We start from the raw sequence: 25,061 nt of genomic DNA, 5'->3' as shown, positions 1-25,061 counted from the left end.
AGCGTGTGTTAATGTTTTCGAGGTAAAGTATAGAAAGAATTGTGTGTGTGTGTCAGAGAGAGTCTACTTGTAAGTAGGGGATACTAGGCAAAATGTAATGTCTCTCGCCCTCCTTCGCTCCTGATTGGAATTAATTCCTGCCTTCTCAGCACGTTTTGGCCTTTTTTCTGCCGGCAGTGCTTATTGAAACAGGGGAAAGAGAAGAGACAGAAGGCAAGATAACAGTGTAGAGAGAGACAGAGCGAGAGAGAGAGAGAGATGGGGAGAATAGTTCATGTTCGCGCCCTCCATTTCTCCTCCTCCCACTTGTTCCCCCACCTCTCAGTCAAATTACACACTAAATTAGTGTGCACTTCATGTTTTATACATTGACTACAGTGCCAATGCTAATGAGATAACTGGAGTGCTTAGTCAAGCATTTCTCACCATTTAGTTTTCTGGTCATATTTGCTCTTCCTGTAGAACAACAGCTAATGGCGTTGCTGTGGCACCACTGTGATAAGGTCACCGCGGTGCATGGTTGAGAGGCTGAGGGCTTGGGTGACAGACTGACGATCAATGATGCACACTTCAAACCAAATGCACAGCGCTAAGGGCCACTGCGTAGGCCTAGTTGATGGTGGCGCTCACACTTCAATATGATGTATGCTAAAGTATACATACATGTATTCACCTGAGTTACTTTGTCGTAGTAGCAGCCATCTTATGATGGAAGAAGTAACACTTGTTAAATGTTTTTATGGAAAATGTGAACTATATGAAGCCTTGTGAGATAATTTTGAATTTAATTGGAGTAATTAAATTAAATTAATCATTTAATTGGAAACTATTGTTGAATGGAAAAGTGAATGAATGTTAATACACGTATTATTCTCTTTCCAAACATGCGCGTCAACTTTTCAGTTAATAGGTTTTTTTTGCCATTCCATACACATCCCATACATTGCATTGCCATCAAGCTTTACAATTTGACTAATTGATTAGCACAAATCAGCATTTATTTCTGATGTATTTTCACTCTATCCAGACACTTTAATCTGTGGCATGGAGTGAGACAAATGTGAGAACCACTGATCTGAGACGGTACTGGATGGAACGGTAATGGGAGCAGGTTTCCAGTATTATCCCAGGCTTCGTTCCTAATGGCACCCTATGCCCTACATAGTGTACTGCTTTTTACCACATGCCTAGTGGCCCTAGCGCACTACTGTATGTAATAGGGTGCCATTTGGGAGACATCTTCAGCCAGTAGCATGCACATGCTCACTGTGCTTTTTTATGGCCTTGGTGGAAAGCTGGTCTGCAATAATAACAAGAAAGTAATCACAAGGCAGCCTGCGGCATATTCATTTTCACTTATCGCTCCTGTCATGTTCTTCCTAACATGGCCCTGTCATAGCTCATGGCCCCAATGAGAGAGGGCCCAGGAACCAAAATGTATTTCTTTACATATCATTCAAAGTCTGCTTGTTGTTTCGGCTCGGTTAACGCCTAGGAAGAGAGGAGGGGAGAATAAACTAGGCCTGTCAGGCCGAAGATGAATGCAGAGGGATCATTCGCCGCCGTCCTGTGAAAACATGGCCCGGCTAATGAAATTGGAGTCCTAAATCAAAATTGCGTCACGACGTTGAATGATTTTTGCATTGAGCCGTGTGAATGTCTTCATGTTCGGACCATTGGTTGAACAGGAATAGAGTCGTGCTGTGGCTGTTTCACCTCTGTATTAAAGGCCCTATACATGTTCTATGTAGTTAGCTTAGTTTAGTTTAGTTTATTAGGATCCCCATTAGCTACTTCACATGCATCAGTTACTCTACCTGGGGTCCACATAAAACATACAAAATACTTGACAAAGTACACAACAGTAATAGACAAGAACAACATAAGATATTACATTAAAATAAAAAATGAAATAAATAAGAGTTATAATGCACAGTTGAACACACCTTAGCCAAATACATTTAAACTCAGTTTTAAAAATTCCTGACATTTAATCCTAAAAATTCATTTTATTAGGTCAGTTAGGATCACCACTTTATTTTAAGAATGTGAAATGTCAGAATAATGGTAGAGAGAATGATTTATTTCAGCTTCAGCTTTTATTTCTTTCATCACATTCTCAGTGGGTCAGAAGTGTACATACACAATTAGTATTTGGTAGCATTGCCTTTAAATTATTTAATTTGGGTCAACGTTTTGTGTGACCTTCCACAAGCCTTCCAAAATAAGTTGTAGCCTTCCACAATAAGTTGGGTGAATTTTGGCCCATTCCTCCTTTTAGCTGGTGTAACTGAGTCAGGTTATTAGGCCTCCTTGCTCGCACACTCTTTTTCAGTTCTGCCCACAAATTTTCTATGCGATGGAGGTCAGGGCTTTGTGATGATCACTCCAATACCTTCGTTGTCCTTAAGCCATTTTGCCTCAACTTTGGAAGTATGCTTGGGGTCATTGTCCATTTGTAAGACCCATTTGCGACCAAGCTTTAACTTCCTGACTGATGCCTTGAGATGTTGCTTCAATATATCCACATACTTTTCCTACCTCATGATGTTATCTATTTTGTGAAGTGCACCAGACCCTCCTGCAGCAAAGCAACCCCACAACATGATGCAGCCACCCCCGTGCTTCATGGTTAGGATGGTGTTCTTCGGCTTGCAAGCCTCCCCTTTCCCATACATATCGATGGTCATTATGTTCAAACAGCTCTATTTTTGTTTCATCAGACCAGAGGACATTTCTCCAAAAAGTAAGATCTTTGTCCCCATGTGTAGTTGCAAACCGTAGTCTGGCTTTTGTATGGTGGTTTTGGAGCAGTGGCTTCTTCCTTGCTGAGTGGCCTTGGTTATGTCAATATAGGACTGGTTTTACTGTGGATATAGATACTTTTATACCTGTTTCCTCCAGCATCTTCACAAGGTCCTTTGCTGTTGTTGTTCATCTTGTTGTTCATCTTTAGGAGACAGAACGCGTCTCCTTCCTGAGCGGTATGACGTCTGTGTGGTCCCATCGAGTTTATTCTTGTGTACTATAGTTTGTACAGATGAACGTGGTACCTTCAGGCATTTGGAATCTGCTCCCGAGGATGAACCAGACTATCTGAGGTCTACATATTTTTTTCTGAGGTCTTGGCTGATTTCTTTTGATTTTACCATGATGTCAAGCAATGAGGCACTGAGTTTGAAGGTAGACCTTGAAATACATCCACAGGTACACATCCAATTGACTCAAATTATGTCAATTAGCCTATCAGAAGCTTCTAAAGCCATGACATAATTTCCTGGAATTTTCTAAGCTGTTTAAAGGCACAGTCAACTTGGTGTATATAATCTTCTGACCCACTGGAATTGTGATACAGTTATTTCAATTAGTGAAATAATCTGTCTGCAAACAATTGTTGGAAAAATTACTTGTGTCATGCACAAAGTAGACTTGCCAAAATATAGTTTGTTAACAAGAAATTTGTGGAGTGGTTGAGAAACGAGTTTTAATGACTCCAACCTAAGTGGATGTAAACTTCCGACATAAACTGCATATAGGAAAGACACCAAGAGACAACAACAATACAATTTACACACTATTCATATATGCATATTCATATTCTTATATACAGTACTGTTTAATTAGATATTTAGAAAGAGGAGAGGCGCTGTGATACAATATGTTTTTTTTATCTGTTTTTTAAAGCTAAACTTGCTTTTTGCCTGAGTATCCTCTGGTGTCAGAGCATTCCACGATGACATGGCTCTATACATAACTGAGTGACAAATTACATCTGTTTTTTGTAATGGTTTATCGTGAATAAATTCATGTCTGGTGGGCTACAGTGTATTCGGAAAGTATTCAGACCCGTTGTCACGAACCTCGCCGAAGATGGTGCCTCTTCCTGTTCGGGCGGTGCTCGGCGGTCGTCGTCGCCGGCCTATTAGCTGCCATCGATTCCCTTTCCGTTTGTTTTGGGTTATTGGGTAATTGGGTACACCTGTTTTGTATTAGGGTTTGTTTGTAGGGTATTTAAGGGCACTAGGCCCGCTGGGTATTTGTGCGGGCTTGTTTTGTTACTCTGTGTTTGATGGTGTGATTTTTTTGTGTATTTATTCTCCGGACTATTTTGTCCTGTTGTTTGGACTGGCAACTTATATACGGCCTGTGTGTTGGCGTGACTGTTTTGTTGCGCTGGGGAATAAATTTGAAGAACGACTGAACCCTGCTCTCTGCGCCTGATTCCACCCACCACACCTAGTTGATCGTAACAGAAGCCCGCACCGTTTGAAATGGAGTCAGCAGGAGCAGCGACCACTCCTCTCCCCACTATGGAGGAGCGTGTCCATCACCACACAGCTGTCCTCCATCGGATTGGTACCGCGATGGACCAGATGATGGAGAGGTGGAACGATGGGAGAGGAGTGGTCTCCCGACGTCTACCCCAGCTCCCCCACTGCCGACACCACCTACTCCACCTACGTCGTCCTCTAGGTCCGGCGCACTGCGTCTCTCCCCCCAGAGGGAGTACGATGGAGCGGCGACTGGGTGCCAGGGATTTTTGCTCCAGCTAGAGCTCTACCTGGCTACCGTGCGTCAGGCTCCCTCGGGTGAGGAGAGTGTGAGCCTCCTCGTCTCCTGTTTAACGGGCAGGGCCCTGGACTGGGCTAACGCGGTCTGGAACAGTCCAGACTCGGCTCGGGACAACTACCTGGAGTTCACCCATCGTTTCCGAGCTGTGTTCGATCATCCACCAGAGGGTAAAGCGGCGGGTGAGCGACTGTTCCACCTCAGACAGGAGACGAGGAGCGCGCAGGACTTCGCGTTGGAGTTTAGGACCCTAGCTGCTGGTGCTGGGTGGAATGACAGGGCCCTGATGGACCATTACCGGTGTAGTCTCCGGGAGGACGTCCGCCGGGAGCTAGCTTGCAGGGACACAACACTCTCCCTGGATGAACTAATAGACATGTCTATTCGATTGGACAACCTGCTAGCTGCCCGCGGGCGTTCAGAAGGGGTCCTGTTAATTCCACCTTCCAGCTCTCCCACTCCCACTCCGATGGAGTTGGGAGGAGCTGCATCTAGGGGGATCAGAGGGAGCTCCTCCTGCTCCTATTGTGGACGGAGAGGACACACTTCGGACCGGTGTTGGAGGAGTCCCTCTGGGAGTCGAGATGGTCGGCGGAACACTCCTCGGCCACCCCAGGTGAGTAAGCACCAAACTCACCCAGAGCTCCCTGTTGGTCACATGTTTTTGTTAATTTTTTTCCCTGCATTTTTCCCCTCTCTTCAGCATAAGGCGCTAGTCGATTCAGGCGCAGCTGGGAGTTTTATAGATTGTGGACTCGCCCGTAAATTGGGTATTCCGTTAGTGCAGATAGACCCACCTGTCCCCGTGCACTCCTTAGATAGCCAACCTTTAGGGTCAGGGCTGGTCAGGGAGGCCACGATTACGCTGGACATGGTAACGCAGGGGAATCATAGGGAGAGGATCAGTTTCTACCTTATTGATTCACCTGGGTTTCCGGTGGTGTTGGGGGTTCCCTGGCTGGCTATTCACAATCCCCTTATTTCCTGGAAACAGGGGGCTCTTAAGGAGTGGTCAGACGAGTGTTCAGAGAGGTGTATAGGAGTTTCCATCGGTGCCACGACGGTGGAGAGTCCAGACCAGGTTTCCACCGTGCGCATTCCCCCAGAATATGCCGATTTGGCTATCGCTTTTAGTAAGAAGAAGGCGACCAAATTACCACCCCATCGACGGTGGGATTGCGTGATAAACCTCCAGGAGAACGCTGCACTTCCCCGGAGTCATGTGTACCCACTGTCACAGGAGGAGACGCTGGCTATGGAAACATATGTCACGGAAGCTCTGAGACAGGGGTACATTCGGCCCTCCATGTCACCCATCTCCTCGAGTTTCTTTTTTGTGAGGAAAAAGGAGGGAGGTCTGCGTCCGTGCATTGATTATCGAGGTCTCAATTCGATCACAGTGGGTTTTAGTTATCCGCTACCTCTCATCGCTACGGCGGTGGAATCATTCCACGGAGCGCGTTTCTTCACAAGTACCTCGTCATGCCGTATGGGTTGAAGAATGCTCCAGCCGTCTTCCAATCCTTTGTAGATGAGATTCTCAGGGACTTGCACGGGCAGGGTGTGGTAGTCTATATTGATGACATCTTGATTTATTCTGCCACACGCGCCGCGCATGTTTCCCTGGTGCGCAAGGTTCTTGGGCGACTGCTGGAGCATGACTATACGTCAAGGCTGAGAAATGTGTGTTCTCCAAACCAGCCGTTTCCTTCTTGGGTTATCGCATTTCCAGCTCGGGGATGATGATGGAGTGTGACCGCGTTAACGCCGTGCGTAAGTGGCCGACTCCGACCACGGTAAAGGAGGTGCAGCAGTTTTTAGGGTTCGCCAATTACTACCGGAGGTTTATCCGGGGTTTTGGCCAAGTAGCGGCGCCCATTACCTCACTGCTTGCGGTGGTCAGCAGAGGCTGATGGAGCCTTCAACCAGTTGAAGGCACTGTTCACTGGGGCTCCCGTGTTGGCGCATCCGGACCCTTCGTTAGCATTCATAGTGGAGGTGGATGCGTCCGAGGCTGGGGTTGGAGCCGTGCTGTCTCAGCGCTCGGGCACGCCACCGAAGCTCCGTCCCTGCGCTTTCTTTTCTAAGAAGCTGGGTCCGGCGGAGCGGAACTATGATGTGGAGGACCGGGAGTTACTAGCTATGGTAAAGGCCCTGAAGGTGTGGAGACACTGGCTAGACCCCCTCTAAACACCCTTTTCTCATCTGGACTGACCACCGTAATCTGGAGTATATTCGAGCAGCGAGGAGACTGAATCCGCGTCAGGCTAGGTGGGCCATGTTCTTTACACGTTTTAGATTTACGATCTCTTACAGACCAGGTTCCCTCAACACTAAGGCCGACGCGCTGTCCCGTCTCTATGACACCGAGGACCGGTCCATCGAACCCACTCCCATCCTTCCTGCCTCTCGGCTGGTGGCCCCAGTGGTATGGGAGGTGGACGCGGACATCGAGCGGGCGTTGAGGGATGAACCTGCGCCTGCACAGTGTCCGACTGGTAGAAGTTACGTACCGCTTGGTGTCCGTGATAAGTTGATTCGGTGGGCCCACACACTACCGCTTGCGGGTCATCCGGGGATCGATAGGACAGTGCGGGGTCTTAGAGGGAAATACTGGTGGCCCACCTTAGCTAGGGATGTGAGGCTCTATGTCTCTTCCTGTTCGGTATGCGCCCAGAGTAAGGCTCCTAGGCACCTTCCTAGAGGGAAGTTACAGCCCCTCCCAGTTCCACAACGGCCATGGTCCCATCTCTCGGTAGATTTCCTTACTGATCTTCCCCCATCTCAGGGGAACACTACCGTTCTGGTCGTTGTGGATCGGTTCTCTAAGTCCTGCCGTCTCCTCCCATTGCCTGGTCTCCCTACGGCCCTACAGACTGCAGAGGCTCTATTTACCCACGTCTTCCAGCACTATGGGATTCCAGAGGATATCGTCTCCGATCGGGGTCCCCAGTTCACGTCTCGGGTTTGGAAGGCATTTATGGAGCGTCTGGGGATCTCAGTCAGCCTTACCTCTGGTTATCACCACGAAAGTAATGGGCAGGTGGAGAGAGTAAACCAGGAAGTGGGCAGGTTTCAGAGGTGGTATTGCCAGGACCAGCCAGGAGAATGGGCGAGGTACGTCCCGTGGGCAGAGTTAGCCCAGAACTCTCTTCGGCATTCGTCCACGAATATGTCGCCATTCGAATGTGTACTGGGCTACCAGCCGGTCCTGGCTCCGTGGCATCAGAGTCAGACCGAGGCTCCTGCGGTGGAGGAGTGGGTACAGCGCTCTAGAGAGACCTGGCGGGCAGTCCAGGATTCTCTCAGGCAGGCCAGTGAACGGCAGAAGAGAGACGCTGACCGCCACCGCAGTGAGGCCCCGGTGTTCGCACCAGGGGACAGGGTCTGGCTCTCGACCCGAAACCTGCCCCTCCGCCTGCCCTGCCGGAAGCTGGGGCCGCAGTGTGTGGGGCCATTTAAAGTCCTGAGGAGGATAAACGAGGTGTGTTATAGATTGCAACTTCCCTCTTATCGTATTAACCCCTCGTTTCATGTGTCTCTCCTCAGGCCGGTGGTAGCTGGTCCCCTACAAGACAGTGAGGTACCGGAGGTCCCTCCACCCCCTCTGGACATTGAGGGGTCCCCGGCGTACACAGTACGAGCTATTCTGGACTCGAGACGCCGGGTGAGGGGCCTGCAGTACCTCGTGGACTGGGAGGGGTACGGTCCGGAGGAGAGGTGCTGGGTACCGGGGAGGGACATTTTAGATCCTTCCCTCTTGAGGGATTTCCATCACCTCCACCCGGATCGCCCTGCGCCTCGTCCTCCGGGTCGTCCTAGAGGCCGGGGTCGGCGCGCTGCGGGAGTCGCGCGTCAGGGGGGGGTCACGAACCTCGCCGAAGATGGTGCCTCTTCCTGTTCGGGCGGTGCTCGGCGGTCGTCGTCGCCGGCCTATTAGCTGCCATCGATTCCCTTTCCGTTTGTTTTGGGTTATTGGGTAATTGGGTAAACCTGTTTTGTATTAGGGTTTGTTTGTAGGGTATTTAAGGGCACTAGGCCCGCTGGGTATTTGTGCGGGCTTGTTTTGTTACTCTGTGTTTGATGGTGTGATTTTTTTGTGTATTTATTCTCCGGACTATTTTGTCCTGTTGTTTGGACTGGCAACTTATATACGCCCTGTGTGTTGGCGTGACTGTTTTGTTGCGCTGGGGAATAAATTTGAAAAACGACTGAACCCTGCTCTCTGCGCCTGATTCCACCCACCACACCTAGTTGATCGTAACACCTGTTGACTTTTTCCACATTTTGTTATGTTACAGCCTTATTTTAAAATGGATTAAATCGTTTTTTTCCCCACATCAGTCTACATACAATACTGTACCCCATAATGACAAAGCAAAAACAGGTTTTTAGAAATGTAAGAAAATGTAAAAAAATGAAACATTCAATGAAATATTTCAATTACAAGTATTCAAATCAAATCAAATTATTAGTCACATGTGCTGAATACAACAGCTGTAGACCTTATGGTGAAACGCTTACTTACAAGCCCCTAACCAACAATGCAGTTAAAAAAAAATCTGAGTAGAATAAGAAATAAAAGTAACAAGTAATTAAAGAGCAGCAGCAAAATAACAATTGTGAGACTACTCAGCGGGGTACCGGTACAGAGTCAATGTCCGGGGGTACCGGTTAGTTGAGGTAATATGTACATGCAGGTGGAGTTATTAAAGTGACTGTGCGTAGATGATAACAGCAGAGATTAGCAGCAGTGTAAAAGAGGGGGGAAGTGCACTGCAAATTGTCTGGGTAGCTGTTTAGAAGCCTCTTGGACCTAGGCTTGGCATTCTGGTGCTGCTTGCCGTGCGGTAACAGAGAGAACAGTCTATGATTAGGGTGGCTGGAGTCTTTGACAATTGTTCGGGCCTTCCTCTGACACTACCTGGTGTTGAGGTCCTGGATGGCAGGAAGCTTGGCCCCAGTGATGTACTGGGCCGTACGCACTACCCTCTGTAGTGCCTTGCGGTCGGAGGCTGAGCAGTTTCCATACCAGGCAGTGATGCAACCCGTCAGGATGCTCTCGATGGTGCAGCTGTAGAACCTTTTGAGGATCTGGGGACCCATGTCAAAACTTTTTAGTCTCCTGAGGGGGAATAGGTTTTGTCATGCCGTCTTCATGACTGTCTTGGTGTGCTTGGACCATGTTAGTTTGTTGGTGATGTGGACACCAAGGAACTTGAAGCTCTCAACCAGCTCCACTACACCACCGTCGATGTGAATGGGGGCGTGCTCGGTCCTTTTTTTCCTGAAGTCCACAATCATCTCCTTTCTCTTGATAACGATAAGGGAGAGGTTGTTGTCCTGGCACCACACGCCAGGTCTCTGACCTCCCCCTATAGGCTGTCTCGTCGTTGTCTGTGATCAGGCCTACCACTGTTGTGTCATCAGCAAACGTAATGATGATGTTGGAGTCGTGCCTGGCTGTGCAGTCATGAGTGAACAGGGAGTACAGGAGGGGACTGAGCACGCACCCCTGAGGGGCCCCTGTGTTGAGGATCAGCATGGCAGATGTGTTGTTACTTACCCTTATCACCTGGGAGCGGCCCATCAGGAAGTCCAGGATACAGTTGCAGAGGGAGGTGTTTAGTCCCAGGGTCTTTAGCTTATTGATGAGCTTTGAGGGCACTATGGTGTTGAATTCTGAGCTGTAGTCAATGAATAGCATTTTCACATACAGTAGGTGTTCCTTTTGTCCAGGTGGGAAAGGGCAGTGTGGAGTGCAATAGAGATTGCATCATATGTGAATATTTTAGTGCGGTGTGCAAATTGTTTGGGTCTTGGGTTTCTGGGATAATGGTGTTGATGTGAGCCATGACCAGCCTTTCAAAGCACCTCATAAGCACAGACATGAATGCTATGGGTCAGTAGTCATTTAGGCAGGTTACCTTAGTGTTCCTGGGTACAGAGACTATGTTGGTCTGCTTAGGGCTAGGCCCCTTTTTTCTTTTTTTGACATGCCCAAAGTACACTGCCTGTTGCTCAGGCCCTGAAGCCAGGATTTGCATATAATTGATACCATTGGAAAGAAAACACTTTAAAGTTTGTAGAAATGTTAAAAGAATGTAAGAGATATGGTAACTTCAGAAACGAATAAGAAATATCAGTTTGAGTTCAGGGAGACAGTCTTGGAAATTTGTGTTTGCACGCACCATGAAGACAGGACGCACCTACTAAAATCGGTTTCCTATTGAACATACTTCTTTCCGTAAGAAATATTATGATTACATTTTAGGGTATCTGAGGAGTAGATAGAAACGTATTTTGACTTGTTGAAACAAAGTTTCTCCGTATGTTGAACGAGTGGAATACTCAAATCGATGGCGCCAACTAAACTGACATTTTGGGATATAAAGAAGGATTTTATCTAAGAAAACGACACTACATGTTATAGCTGGGGCACTTTGGATTACAAATCAGAGTAAGATTTTCAAAAAATAAGTGAATATTTAATCGCTATCTGTGAATTTATGAAACCTGTGCCGGTTGAAAAATATTTTGATGTGGGATGCCGTCCTCAAACAATCGCATGGCATGTTTTCGCTGTAATAGCTACTGTAAATCAGACAGTGCAGTTAGATTAACTCTTGGAACTACCCATCCCGGGTCCGGGAGAATTGTCATCAGAATTGTCAGCAACGGTCAAGAAATATTACTAGAAAATATTCATATTCATGAAATCACAAGTGAAATATAGTGAAACACAGCTTAGCCTTTTGTTAATCACCCTGTCATCTCAGATTTTGAAATGATGCTTTACAGCCAAAGCAAGACAAACGTTTTTGTAAGTTTATCGATAGCCTAGCATAACATTATGTCCAGCTAGCAGCAGGAAGCTTGGTCACGAAAATCAGAAAAGCAATCAAATTAACCGTTTACCTTTGATGAGCTTCGGATGTTTTCACTCACGAGACTCCCAGTTAGACAGCAAATGTTCCTTTTGTTCCATAAGAACATATTTTTATAACAGACATATCTCTCCCCATCTTCACAATAACTTTGTCAATATGACTTGAGCATGATAACTGACCATCCAATGTTTTTTTTTTTTTTTACCAATGTTACTCCGCTTCTCCAACTTATTCAATGGTCACACCCTTAATGCATAACTCCAGTTGAGGTTTAGGTCAAAGATAATGCTATGAAAAAAAAGCAGTTTATTGTTAATTATCCATTTTGACACTAACTATTACTTCTTGCAAAGACTCTCAGTGAGGTTACAGGCTGTAGGTGCTGATGTGTAGAGTGTGTAATCATCAGCATACATAGTCATTTTTACATAGCAAATTATTTGTAAAAGTAAAGAAGAGTAATGGCCCAAGGCAACTCACCTGAGAGATACCACACTGTACATTGCTGATGTTAGAGAAGCTTCCATTGAAGAAAACCCTCTGAGTTGTATTAGATAATTAACTCTCCAACCAAGTGATGGCAGGTGATGAAAAGCCATAACAAGTTAATTTGATCAACAACAAATTATGATCATTCACATCAAACATCATTAACAATACAGCTACAACTATCATCTTATTATCCATTTATTTTAGCCAATCATCAGCCATCTTAGTCATCTTAGTCATTACAAGCTCCCCTTCCCAAAGTCCCCTTCCCAAATGCATGCTGAAATCAGTAGTTAACTTGTTCAAACATAATTTTCTCCATTAGTTTACTAAGGACAGGCAGAAAACTGATTGGGCAGCTGTTAGAGCAAGCTTTACTATTTTAGGCAGTGGAATTTCTTTATCTTCCTTCCAAAGCTTTGGACACACTCCTTTAGGCTTTGGTTAAAAACATGGGAAATAGGTGTGGCAATACAGTATGCTAGCATTCTCAATTGTTTTCCCATATAGGTTGTCTATACCTGGTAGCTTATCATTATTAATGGATAACAAACTTTTTTCTTCCACAACTTGACCAAATTCAAAAAGGCAATCCTTCGCTTTCATTATTAGATCTTTAATACACAAATATGATTGGTTCACTGATCAATGTTGTCATTTCACTTCTCAGTTTTTTCACTTTACTGGTAAAATAGTCATTGAAATGATGGGCTGTAACAAAAGGTTTTGTTATAATTGACCCATCAACTTGAATGATTGAGATGAATTGGGTTTTCTGCCCATAATATAATTTATGGTGCTCCAAAGTCTTTTTTCACGACAGTATGTCAACCAATCAGCTGAGAAGCCTGACTTGTTTGCCACTTTTTTTGCATCATTATATTTGAACCGTAACATTTTTCAATTCATCATCGATCCAGAGGGCTCTATCAGTTCTCACAGTTAGTTTCTTAACAGGTGTTTGTTTGTCAACAATTGTCAATAAAAAAGTGCTGCATCTCGATTCTACTCCAAATACACAACATTATCTTCAACGAAAGTGTCCGTAGAAAACATTTTGAGTCCTTAGAAAACAATTGGAACTGAAATTGCTTTGGAGCAAAGCTCTGCAGCAATGGTGAAGATATGATCAATACAAGTGGGTGTCACAGATTAAACACTATTGGTATATAGTAGTTGGTTGAGTGATAACCTGAGTCATGTTACAGGCATTAGCCACAGTAAGAAGCTTCCTCTTGAGGGGACACATATACTGAACAAAAATATAAACGCAACATGCAACAATTTCAACGATTTCATTGAGTTACAGTTCCAATAAGGACATCATTCAATTTAAATAATTTCATTAGGCCATAATTTATGGATTTCACGTGACTGGGAATACAAATATGCATCTGTTGGTCACAGTACCTTAAAAAAAAGATAGGAGCGTGGATCAGAAAACCAGTCAGTAACTGGCATGACCACCATTGGCCTCACGCAGTACGACACATCTCCTAGAGTTGATCAGGCTGTTGATTGTGGCTTGTGTAATGTTGTCCCACTCCTTTTCAATGGCTGTGTGCATTTGCTGGATATTGGCAGGAACTGGAACACGCTGTCATACACATCGATCCAGAGCATTCCAAACATGCTCAATGTGTGACATGTCTGGTGAGTATGCAGGCCATGGAAGAACTAATGCACGGCCCCAATTCCTTCAGGAATTGTGCAGAGATTCCTGCAACATGGGGCCGTGCATTATCATCCTGAAACATGAGAAGAAGGCAGCGGATGAATGGCAAGACAATGGGCTTCACGATCTCATCACGGTATCTCTGTGCAATAAAATGAAATTGTATTCATTGTCCGTAGCTTATGCCTGCCCATAACATAACCCTACTACCACCACGGGGCACTCTGTTCACAGCTTTGACATCAGCAAACTGCTCGCTCACACAACGCCATACACGTGGTCTGTGGTTGTGAGGCCGGTTGGACCTAGTGCCAAATTCTCTAAAACAATGCTGGAGGTGGCATATGGTAGAGAAATTAACATTCAATTATCTGGCAACAGCTCTGGAAGACATTCCAGCAGTTAGCATGCCAGTTGCACGCTCCCTTAAAACTTGACTTCACAAATCTGCACATTTCCGGTTCCTAGTCCAACTCTCTAACCACTAGGCTACCCTGCCGCCCCTTTTATTTCAGCTCACAAAACATGGGACCAACGCTTTACATGTTGCTTTGATATTTTTGTTCAGTGTAAATGATAACCAGTTATATTCAGGTCACCAAGCAAATAAATGTCTCTGTTAGCATCAGATACCTTATCTATCATCACACACACATTCCCCAGTTACTGACAGTTTTCAGTTGGTGCATAGTTTGCACTTGGTAGTTAGGTGTTGCAGGACATGTTATGAAGGTTATACTTATGATAAGGGATCAAAATGTCGATAGATAAAAGTTTATGAATATAGAGTACCACAGTATGAGTCATAATTCCAATACAACCTAGCAGTCAAACAAGGAAATGGTTCCAATCATTTTTCCACAATGAATTTTTCCTATTGGGGTTTTTAGAACCACTTCAAACAAAGTCTGTGTTTCGTGTAAGCTTTCCCTGGCATGACGTTTTGATAACTGTGTAAGTCTCTCTAGGACAAGGTGACTTTTATAAATGTATTCGTATATTGTGTTTACCATACAAATGTGGCTATCATAAAAAACAACAAACGCCATGATGATCTGGACGAGACTGCTGAATCGAGGCAAAGGTACGAATCTATGGATTATCTATCTAATGTTAGCTAACTGTAGTAATGAATACATTGGCTAAATGTCTTTAAATGGACAAATCTTAACTGTCTTGTTCAAGTTTTAAATGGACACAAAACCTGTTAGCAAAGGTGTCAGCTAGAGATAACTTATGATGTACCATCTTGTATGATGTCTACTTTGATGCTAATGAGTATTTTCGAATCTGAGAGTAAATATATACATACATATACAGTACCAGTCTGGACACACCTACTCATTCCAGTTTTTCTTTATTTTTCCTATTTATACATTGTAGAATAATAGTGAAGGCATCAACATTATGAAATAATACATATGGAATAATGAAGTAACCAGAGAAGTGATCTTAAACAATTCAAAATATATTTTATGTTTGAGATTCTTCAAAGTAACCACCCTTTCTTTGCCTTAAGGACAGCTTTGCACACACTTGGCGTTCTCTCAACCATCTTCATGATTTTGTCACCTGGAATTTATTTCGATTAACAGGTGTGCCTAAAAGACCAAGTCCATATTATGGCAAGAACAGCTCAAATAAGCAAGAAGAAACAACAGTCCATCATTACTTTAAGACACGAAGGTCAGTCAATAAGGAACATTAAGAACTTTGAAAGTTACTTGTGCAGTCGCAAAAACCATCAAGCACTATGATGAAACTGGCTCTCATGAGGACAGCCACAGGAAAGGAAGACCCAGAGTTACCTCTGTTGCAGAGATTAAGTTCATTAGAGTTACCAGCCTCAGAAATTGCAGCCCAAATAAATGCTTCACTGAGTTCAAGTAACAGACACACAAACATCAACTATTCAGAGGAGACTGTGTGAATCAGGCCTTTGTGGTTGAATTGCTGCAAAGAAACCACTACTAAAGGACACCAATAGTAAGAAGAGACTTGCTTGGGCCAAGATACCCGCGCAATGGACATTAGTCCAGTGAAAATCTGTCCTTTTGTCTGATGAGTCCAAATTTGAGATTTTTGGTTCCAACCGCCTTGTCTTTGTGAGACACAGAGAAGGTGAACGGATGATCTCCGCATTTGTGGTTCCCACCGTGAAGCATGGATAAGGAGGTGTGATGGTGTGAGGGTGCTTTGCTGGTGACACTGTCTGTGATTTATTTAGAATTCAAGGCACACTTAACCAACATGGATACCACAGCATTCTGCAGCGATATGCCATCCCATCTGGTTTGCGCTTAGTGGAACCATTATTTGTTTTTCAACAGCACATTGACCCAACACACCTCCAGCCAGTTGAGATGGTTTGGGATGAGTTGGACTGCAGAGTGACGGAAAAGCAGCCAACAAGTGCTCAGCATATGTTGGAAATTCATTCCAGGTGAAGCTGGTTGAGACAATGCCAAGAGTGTGCAAAGGGTGGCTACTCTGAAGAATCTAAAATCTAAAATATATTTTAACACTTGTTTAACACTTTTTTGGTTACTACATGATTCCATTTTGTTCACCTATATTAACCAGGTAGGCTAGTTGAGAACAAGTTTTCATTTACAACGGCGACCTGGCCAAGATAAAGCAAAGAAGTGTGACACAAACAACAACACATAGTTACACATGGAATAAACAAACATACAGTCTATATACAGTGTGTGCAAATGAGGTAGGATAATGGAGGTAAGGCAATAAATAGGCCATAGTGGCAAAATAATTACAATATAGCAATTTAAACACTGGAGTGATAGATGTGCAGAAGATGAGTATGCAAGTAGAGATACTGGGGTGCAAAGGGGCAAAACTAATTAAAATAAATAACAGTATGGGGATGAAGTAGTTGGATGGGCCATTTACAGATATGTTTTTTCATAGATTTGACATAGATTTGACATTAATCTACAATGTAGAAAATAGTAAAAATAAAGAAAACCCCTTGAATGAGTGTCCAAACCTTGGTATATAAAGTGGTATATATATAGAATACTCATAAAAGTCACCTTGTCCGAGAGAGATTTACACGGTTATCAAAACGTCACATCAGGGTAAGCCTACACAAAACATGGCCATTTTTTAAAAGTGTTTCTAAAATCCCATATAGGAAAAATGTATGGTGGAAAAAATTATTGGAACCATTCCCTGTTTGACCACTAGGTTTTATGGGTGTTATGACAGCTCCACTGAGGGGCTCTATTGTCAGAACATTAGTGGTCGAGTTAGCATTAGCATTTTTTTGTGAGTGCTACTCTCTTTGCCCACCTATGGTGCATTCATGGTCTCTGTAGTGTCCTACTGTATAGTGTAGCTGCCCTATTATGCTCCCATGTATCTGTTAAAATATATTGGGTAAAAGCAGCAGCTAGCACAGCAAATTGTGGGTCGCTGGGGGGTCAGCCAGTTGGTTCAATGCTAACGTGAGAAGCCAGTGCTAACGGTAACATGAGATAGAAGGCTTCATCGTGTGGAGGACTATCTATGCCTTTTTGATTAATGGCTGTTCACTTAAAAACCACCAGGTCATCATCTCTCTTTATAGTTTTTCCTTTTTTATTTTCCTGGCATTAATGTACATTATTTGGCCATGTTAAAAGCTAATGTTACCTACCTCTGTCCATTTGCAAGTCATGGGCAGCCATCCATTTAAAGTCCAAAAGCACTAGCTGCTTTTCACATATCTCTAATTTCACTCGGACAAAAACTGTGTTTGTGTGTCGAGATGGACCCTTTCTGAAAGAGGACATTTCATTCACACAGTCCACTCAGAAGTTGGTAATGGGTAAACAAACTTCCGTAGGTGTACCAGCTCTATAGTGAGGAGGTGGTTAAGCGCTCACAGCGTGGCTCCTTGCCATTGCTTATGCAACTGAGAAGGGAATGGTTTGTCTTTTCAAGTGGTGCACTCAAGATGGGAAAACCCACTTTGCTGAAAAATATTATATTTTATATATGATGCAAACATACTGTACTGATGCATGCAGGACATTGTGTATCTCTGTTTGTTGATATTTATAGAGTAAGATTGGGTTTTCTGTGGAAGCCTGGCAGTATACAGTAGCACACAAAGAGTGTGAATACAGTTCTGAAAAAACTACACTTGAAAAACAATAATAGTACTTTGCGTTGCCTATGGCATTGCAGTACACCACACAACAACTTACTGTGTTTGGGACATGGATTTTTTTAAATCTTTTGAACAAATACCAGTCTTTTAGTTCTGTGCTGACAATTTGAAAATAACTTATTGAGAGGGGCTTAAATGGGATCAAACTTTGGCTTTTGTTTGCGCTACAGAAAGCTAAGCTATTAATATTTGTGACCGGCTCGATTCAGTCTTATACAGCAAAATTTGAAATGTTTTTTTTTACATTGGATAAAATTAGAGACTCAGAGCTAGAAAGTGGTATATCATACACCACAGTTGAGGAACAATGGGAAAGTAATTCTGCTTTGACAGTTGATAAACTTGTAACCTCACTTTTGAGAAAATGTCCTTGAATATTTTGGTAAACCTACTGGAGACCACTTCTTTTCTGCATCCATTCAGCATCGTTCATACCCTCTTAAGCCTTATCCCCACCCATCTCTTTAAGGATTCACATGTAAGGCCATGTACCAAACAACGAAAGATTTCAACACTAAAGGCTGGTATATACTACGGTGTGTTCGTAAATTCAATCTGGAGGGCCAGAGTGCGCTCTGGGCTTTCATAAACTCAGTGTGTTGTTAGATGGTTCGTTTGTAAATTCAGAGCGTTTCGCTTTCGGAGCATTCAGAGCACACAATCTCACTGGATGCACTGGCCGAGGAGTAGGGTTCTGACCTAACAGTTCTGACCTAACAGCAGTCAAGCACCCAGGCTAACTGGCTAACGTTGGCTAGCTTGTTAGCTACTTCTGCGAGAACAGCTCACTCTGACCATTTTACTCGCCCTACCAGAGCTGGTTAGGCTGTTTTTATGTTATCCAGAGCATTGGTGACTGTAACTGTGCTGCTGGCAACATTTATTTTGCCAACGTTACTGACACTGGCCCTATTCAACGGGTGTTGAGCATTCGTAACTTTGTCAGTTATTCTTCGTTCTGCCGAGTGCGCTCTGAAATCGGAATAAATAGCCAGTGCGAATTTACCAGCTACATTTATCGACGGATGACGCAGTGACATCATGAACATTCTAATGAAATGGTTATTTGCATAGTGGAATTTTTTGTTTAGACTTGTAGCTAGCTAGCAAGCTAGCTAAACAATGAACCATAATCCTAACTCATAATGTTACTACCCTGCATGAATCTGCAGGTACAGTTGAAGTCAGAAGTTTATATACACTTAGGTTGGAGTCAATAAAACTTGTTTTAAAACCACTCCACAAATTTCTTGTTAACAAACTGTAGTTTTGGCAAGTCGGTTTCGACATCTACTTTGTGCATGACTCAATACATATTTTTTTACCACGTTCATCTGTACAAACGATAGTACGCAAGTGTAAACACCATGGGACCACGCAGCCGTCATACCGCTCAGGAAGGAGACGCGTTCTGTCTCCTAGAGATGAACATACTTTGGTGCAAAAAAAGTATCTATATCCACGGTAAAACAAGTCTTATATTGACATAACTTGAATGGCCGCTCAGCAAGGAAGAAGCCACTGCTCCGAAACCGCCATAAAAAAAGCCAGACTACGGTTTGAAACTGCACATGGGGACAAAGATCGTACTTTTTTGAGAAATTTCCTCTGATCTGATGAAACAAAAATATAACTGTTTGGCCATAATGACCATCGTTATGTTTGTTGGGAAAAGGGGGAGGCTTGCAAACCGAAGAACACCATCCCAACCTTGAAACACTGGGGTGGCAGCATCATGTTGTGGGGGTGCTTTGCTGCATGAGGGACTGGTGCACTTCACAAAATAGATAGCTCATGAGGTAGGAAAATTACGTGGATATATTGAAGCAACATCTCAAGACATCAGTCAGGAAGTTAAAGCATGGTCGCAAATCGGTCTTCCAAATGGACAATGACCCCAAGCATACTTCCAAAGTTGAGGCAAAATGGCTTGAGGACAACAAAGTCAAGGTATTGGAGTGGCAATCACAAAGCCTTGACCACAAATCCCATAGAAACGTGTGGGCAGAACTGAAAAAGCATGTGCGAGCAAGGAGGCCTAAAAACCTGACTCAGTTACACCAGCTCTGTCAGGGGGAATGGGCCAAAATTCACCCAATTTGTTGTGGGAAGCGTGTGGAAGGCTACCCAAAATGTTTGACCCAAGTTAAACAATTTAAAGGCAATGCTACCAAATACTAATTGAGTGTATGTAAACATCTGACCCACTGGGACTGTGATGAAATAAATAAAAGCGGAAATAAATCATTCTCTCTCTACTAATATTCTGACATTTCACATTCTTAAAATAAAGTGGTGATCCTAATTTACCTAAGAAAGGGATTTTTTTTACTAAGATTAAATATCAGGAATTTTTAAAACAGAGCTTAAATGTATTTGTCTAAGCTGTATGTAAATATCCGACTTCAACTGTGACTAACCAACTAGGTTCAATGTTAGCTAGCTAGCTAACATTAGGCTATACCTAGCAATGCAAATGGATCTGAGATACAAATAATATTACTACACAGATCATACATTTAACGTTTGCTAGCGAGCCAGCCGAATAACATTAGCTTGCTAGCTAACAGTAGGCTTTAACTTGAAATGAAAAATACTTTCTGACTAAATTACAAACATGTAATATCTGAAAATGTAGCTATCTTACCCGTACATGGATGGACATTTCTCCCTCTCTGTCACAGATGCCATGGTTACTCTTACTTTGAAGATGAAATCTGGAGACAGGTGTTTTATACACCAGCCTTCTGCTTGTTCACTTTTCGACTCCCTCTACATATTTGCAATCACATGCCAGAATCTTCTCCATCTCCTTAGCTATCATACACTACAGTAATTCCATCGGGCATTCCACTGATTTCAAAACTCGGTCCTTCAGAAAGTGGAGAGCAACATTTTTGCAGTTCTACTATGTGATATCTTTAAAAAAAAGCTGGGTTAGAAAGGATTACCTTGACATATTGACCAGTTCATGTTATAGACAGAAGCGTGCAACATGGCAGACCAATCCGAACTCATCTCTCAGCATGTCCAGCTCACCCATTATCTCAGCCAATCCTGTCTTTTTCAGTGGCTAAACCAACTAATCTTGTGATTTAACCATTGTATTTGTATTTAATTATAGCATACAAGTTTGATATTAAGGCACATGAAAGTTCACATGTTCCAGAAGCCATTTCTGCCCAAAAAGTTTACATTCAAATGGCTCTCCTGTGAAGTAGTGACGCGTGACATACGCCTAGTTTCCTGAAACAAGTCACATTTGAATGTCATCCATCTCCCCACTCTTTCGGACTATGCCATCCATAGTAGTGGTTTAAATACTTAGATGTTGCATTGAGTTCCTAGAGTTTAAAAAAAAAATACTACATGAAAAAGTTGTCAAATTTGTTCTGTACGTTTTCAAGGATCCACAGCACTAGGGATAATTCTCACACGTTGCTCTTCATGAACACAATGGTGCTTAACTTTTCTGGACTTGAGGCAAATTTGTATTTTGTGTCTAAAATATCCATATGGATCAATAGGACCAAAGACAAACCTCATTGGACAATGGTCATTAGTGTTCATCCACACGACCTGTAACCTGCATCTTCCAATAATCTCTGAACCATTATCCTCAAAAGGTCATGCTCCTTGACCTAACAGAAAAGGTGAATCTTCACATCTGCCCGGTAACAACTTTTTGTAGGGCCCTATACTCTGCAAGGGCCCATAATTAGAAAAGACCTGGCTTCAAATACTATTGAAATCTTATGAAGTATTTGAGTGTTTGCTCTACCCTGCCTGAAGTGCCAATGGGTGGGGTTTGCAGTTGTTGGACTATTGTATTAGTCCATTTAGCCAGGAAGGCTCAATCAAGCACAGATATAGTATTTTAAAATAATTTAAAATAGGATTTGAACCCAGGTCTGGTAGAAACAGCAAGAAAGCATTTCTCAAATTGTAGTCGTGTGTATGCTTTTAAGTGGTATTTGCACACGAGACATCCTCACAGTGACCCCAAAGATCAACACAGTGAGAAGCAGAGCCATCTCTCTGACTGGAGAGTCGCTGGGTGAACGTTGCGTGAACTTTTTTGCGCTGCGTTAATCCTGTGACTAATGTGGTTCTCTTCTAAGGGGACGCTGGACAGCAAAGACAAGCCAGGAAATTAGATTTGTGTCACAGCCATCTAACCCCTACCTGATGCTGCTTGTGTTGATTGACAGGGCACAGCACATGGCTTTGCGTAGAGCACAGATCAGCACACAAGAGAGCAGCCTCTTAGTGGAATCCCACCACAGGTCTAGTAGAGACTAAAGTAATCATCACTCATATGGTCATATAACCTTTGGATGCTGTGGAAGGCTGTGGAGAACTGTAGCTTGTGGAGGTCACAGTTATGACAGCGCCAGCCTATCTGGGCTAAGTGCAGGAGAGATGTGAAATGAGAGAGATCACAGAGAAGAGGAATGGGATATGGTGGCCACGTGTCTCGATCAATATGGCCCACATCCAGGTATATTTGTGAGCCGAGGAACATTCAGTGTTATAGACTCAAGCCCTGCGTTGTAACTCATTGGTTTTGACGTGTCAGGAGATTGGCTGAGCATGAATAGACATGGAAGTGGGGAAATCTGATGTGTCACCTGGGAGAGCTGGATGGACAAATGTAGAGCAGGCAGAGACGCTTTCAAGGGATATTTTTCATGCCTTGAGTAAAATGACCCAGACATGTTAGTAGTGGCAGTCTTTTGGATGTGCAGTAAAGAATATTCAACTGATACATTTCATTACACACACAGGTTTGTTAACCCGATTCCAGTACAGTTTATTGTTTCAAAGAGATTATGTTCGTATTGCCTATTGCATTATTCAGCAACATTTTCGCTATGTTCCTAGGTCCCCTGGCCGCGCTAGTGCCTACTCTGCACTGTAAGCATTAAATCGATTACTTTCAAACTGAACAGTAGATGTGGTTCACAGGAGCCAACCGAAGGTCACGGCTCCACAATACTGTCTACTAAACAAATAATGACACAATCTAATAAAAGAACCAAGGTACGGGCTAATAAAGGCTAGATTTATTTTTCTGTCGCGGCAGATGGGAAATATTATCACTAAATCCTCATAGGGACCTCAGTAAGCAGGCCATTGACTTTTATGACAGTAATTTTTTTCCCTCCACTTTTTTTTCCTTCCTCACCTTTATGCGGAATGCTGAGGAATGAATCACAACTGAAAGTAGTGGAGAAATAACTTTTCATGTGAAAACACCTAGGCTTTTATGGTTTTACTAAATTATCCATAATATGGGAAGGGAGCACTCGGTCCTGCAGATTAGGGTGGGCCGGACTAGGGGAGGGTGCCGCATTATCCAGTGCCACCGTGCAGCCATCACCGCCGCGCCGGAGATGGGCACAAATCTCTTTTACGAGGCTGCCCCTTAAATAGCTGTCAGTCTAGTGTCTCACACATGGCACTCTCTTCCAGCTCCCCACACGGTAATTGAACCATCTCCCCATGAGTGCAGAATGCTGTGGGAAGCCGTTTGAACAGACTGTGTTTGTGCCATTAAAACCGACCCGTGCATAAATCTTGCCAGTAGGTGCGAAAAATAAATATATCACACCAAAACCCTCCATTCGTTCCAGAGGAGCTGGCCTTAAAATTTGTTTTTTTTATTAGAGCTTTCATTTTCGCACGTATCTTCCTCAATAGCCTATGTATTTTCATCCCCAGTACAGTAAATCACGGAGGGTACAATTACTCAGACACACTCCACACACCTAGCTCGTTGAACTATTAGACGTTTTAAAACACTGACGCGGGATTTGACCTCATTTTTTGTTGTGAACACTGTACTACTTAGTAACTAACATGCTATTACTAGGTAATAAGCATTCGAAAGCGCCACATTTTGCATTGTTGTCCAGTGTGCTTATTGGACGCCGTTGCAGAGCATCTGTGAAATATGCAGTTCACCACTCCACGCTTTTTCCACTGAGAGACAGACAGCTTGAAAGCTGAGAGGTGACATTTAGGCGGGGGTGTTTGTACGACAGAAATTAAGCACCCTTTAATGTATCTTTTATGACACAGCCAGTCACTACTAATTTTCCTCAACTGTTTCAACTGAGAAGGGTGTAAAGTAGTTAGATCTGTGATGGGTAATGGTATGCCAGACTCCCCCGTTCATGTCCACATTAGACAACGAAGAAGCAATGGAGATGAGGCCAGATACAGTACTTTGTGACAACTGCTGATGTATAAATGGCTTCATAAGATACATTTGATTTGATTGCTTCAACCATGGTCAGAACGATAAGTTTCAAAGAAATTATGTTCATATTGCCATTGTGACAACACAATTCTGAGATCTTCGCAAAGTGGCAGGGACTGTTTCCTGATACATTTCCTCGGAGATACATAGTCTCTTTCCCATTCAAAGACTAAACTGCATCTACCTCCGAGTTGTGTGTCTTAAGTTTGAAATTGGCAGGGATATGCAGTCCATATCTGCTAGCTGATGTAACATCAATGCCATTGCTGAGCATGAATAGTGATGTATGTGCGATGCTGGTACATTGATATTACATAGCTGTGCGTCCCAAATGGCACCCTATTCCCTACATAGTTCACTATTTGGACTACTTTTGACAAGAGCCCTATTGGGCCTCGTCAAAAGGAGTGCACGTTCTAGGGAATAGGTTGCAATTTGGTATGCAGACATAGGTTTCAGAATGCCTTTCATTCTGGTGGAGCAGTGATATGAGGTTCCATAGTATATGCAACATTAATGGCCAGGACACGCTAATAGCTAATAGGTCTTTCCAAACCTACAGTAGCCAGAGATTGAAAACATTCAATGTGAAACTCGGCTGAATACGAGAAAGATCCACAAACAAACAGGTAAACATGCTTGTTAAAAAAAAATATGTGCACTTAGTGTATATCTGCCATTACGCTGTTAAAAAAAAGGAAATAAATTACTGCACTACCTTCCGTCTCATCTCAAAGCAATTTACTCATCCGCTTCTATTTAGAGAGCGGGCAAAACGAATCTTTAGATAATGAATAATGGGCGCTTTCTTCATTAAAATACTTTTCTCATTACTGTAACATTTTGTTGTTTACCTATTGGGTTAGTCAATAACTTTTATTGAAATTCTCTTGAGGCTGTCACAAAGTGGAATCTGCTTAAGACTGACAAACCCCACAGCCGATAACTAATGCCTTAGCTGCTTCTGCTTGTGAGAGCTGAGGCCAGCCAAGGCATTAG

General features: G+C 43.4%; 1 protein-coding gene across 3 annotated transcripts in view; it reads left to right on the top strand.

Moving 5' to 3' along the window:
- LOC110493893 (cadherin-22) overlaps positions 1 to 25,061 on the top strand; it is a 307,060-nt gene that overhangs the window by 202,178 nt on the left and 79,821 nt on the right. The window lies entirely within an intron of this gene.

Source organism: Oncorhynchus mykiss, chromosome 17, assembly GCF_057628025.1.
Source record: "Oncorhynchus mykiss isolate SJ-2025 chromosome 17, ASM5762802v1, whole genome shotgun sequence".
Taxonomy (NCBI): Eukaryota; Metazoa; Chordata; class Actinopteri; order Salmoniformes; family Salmonidae; genus Oncorhynchus; species Oncorhynchus mykiss.
Note: the sequence above shows the minus strand (reverse complement) of the source record. Positions and strands in the feature narration are given on the sequence as shown.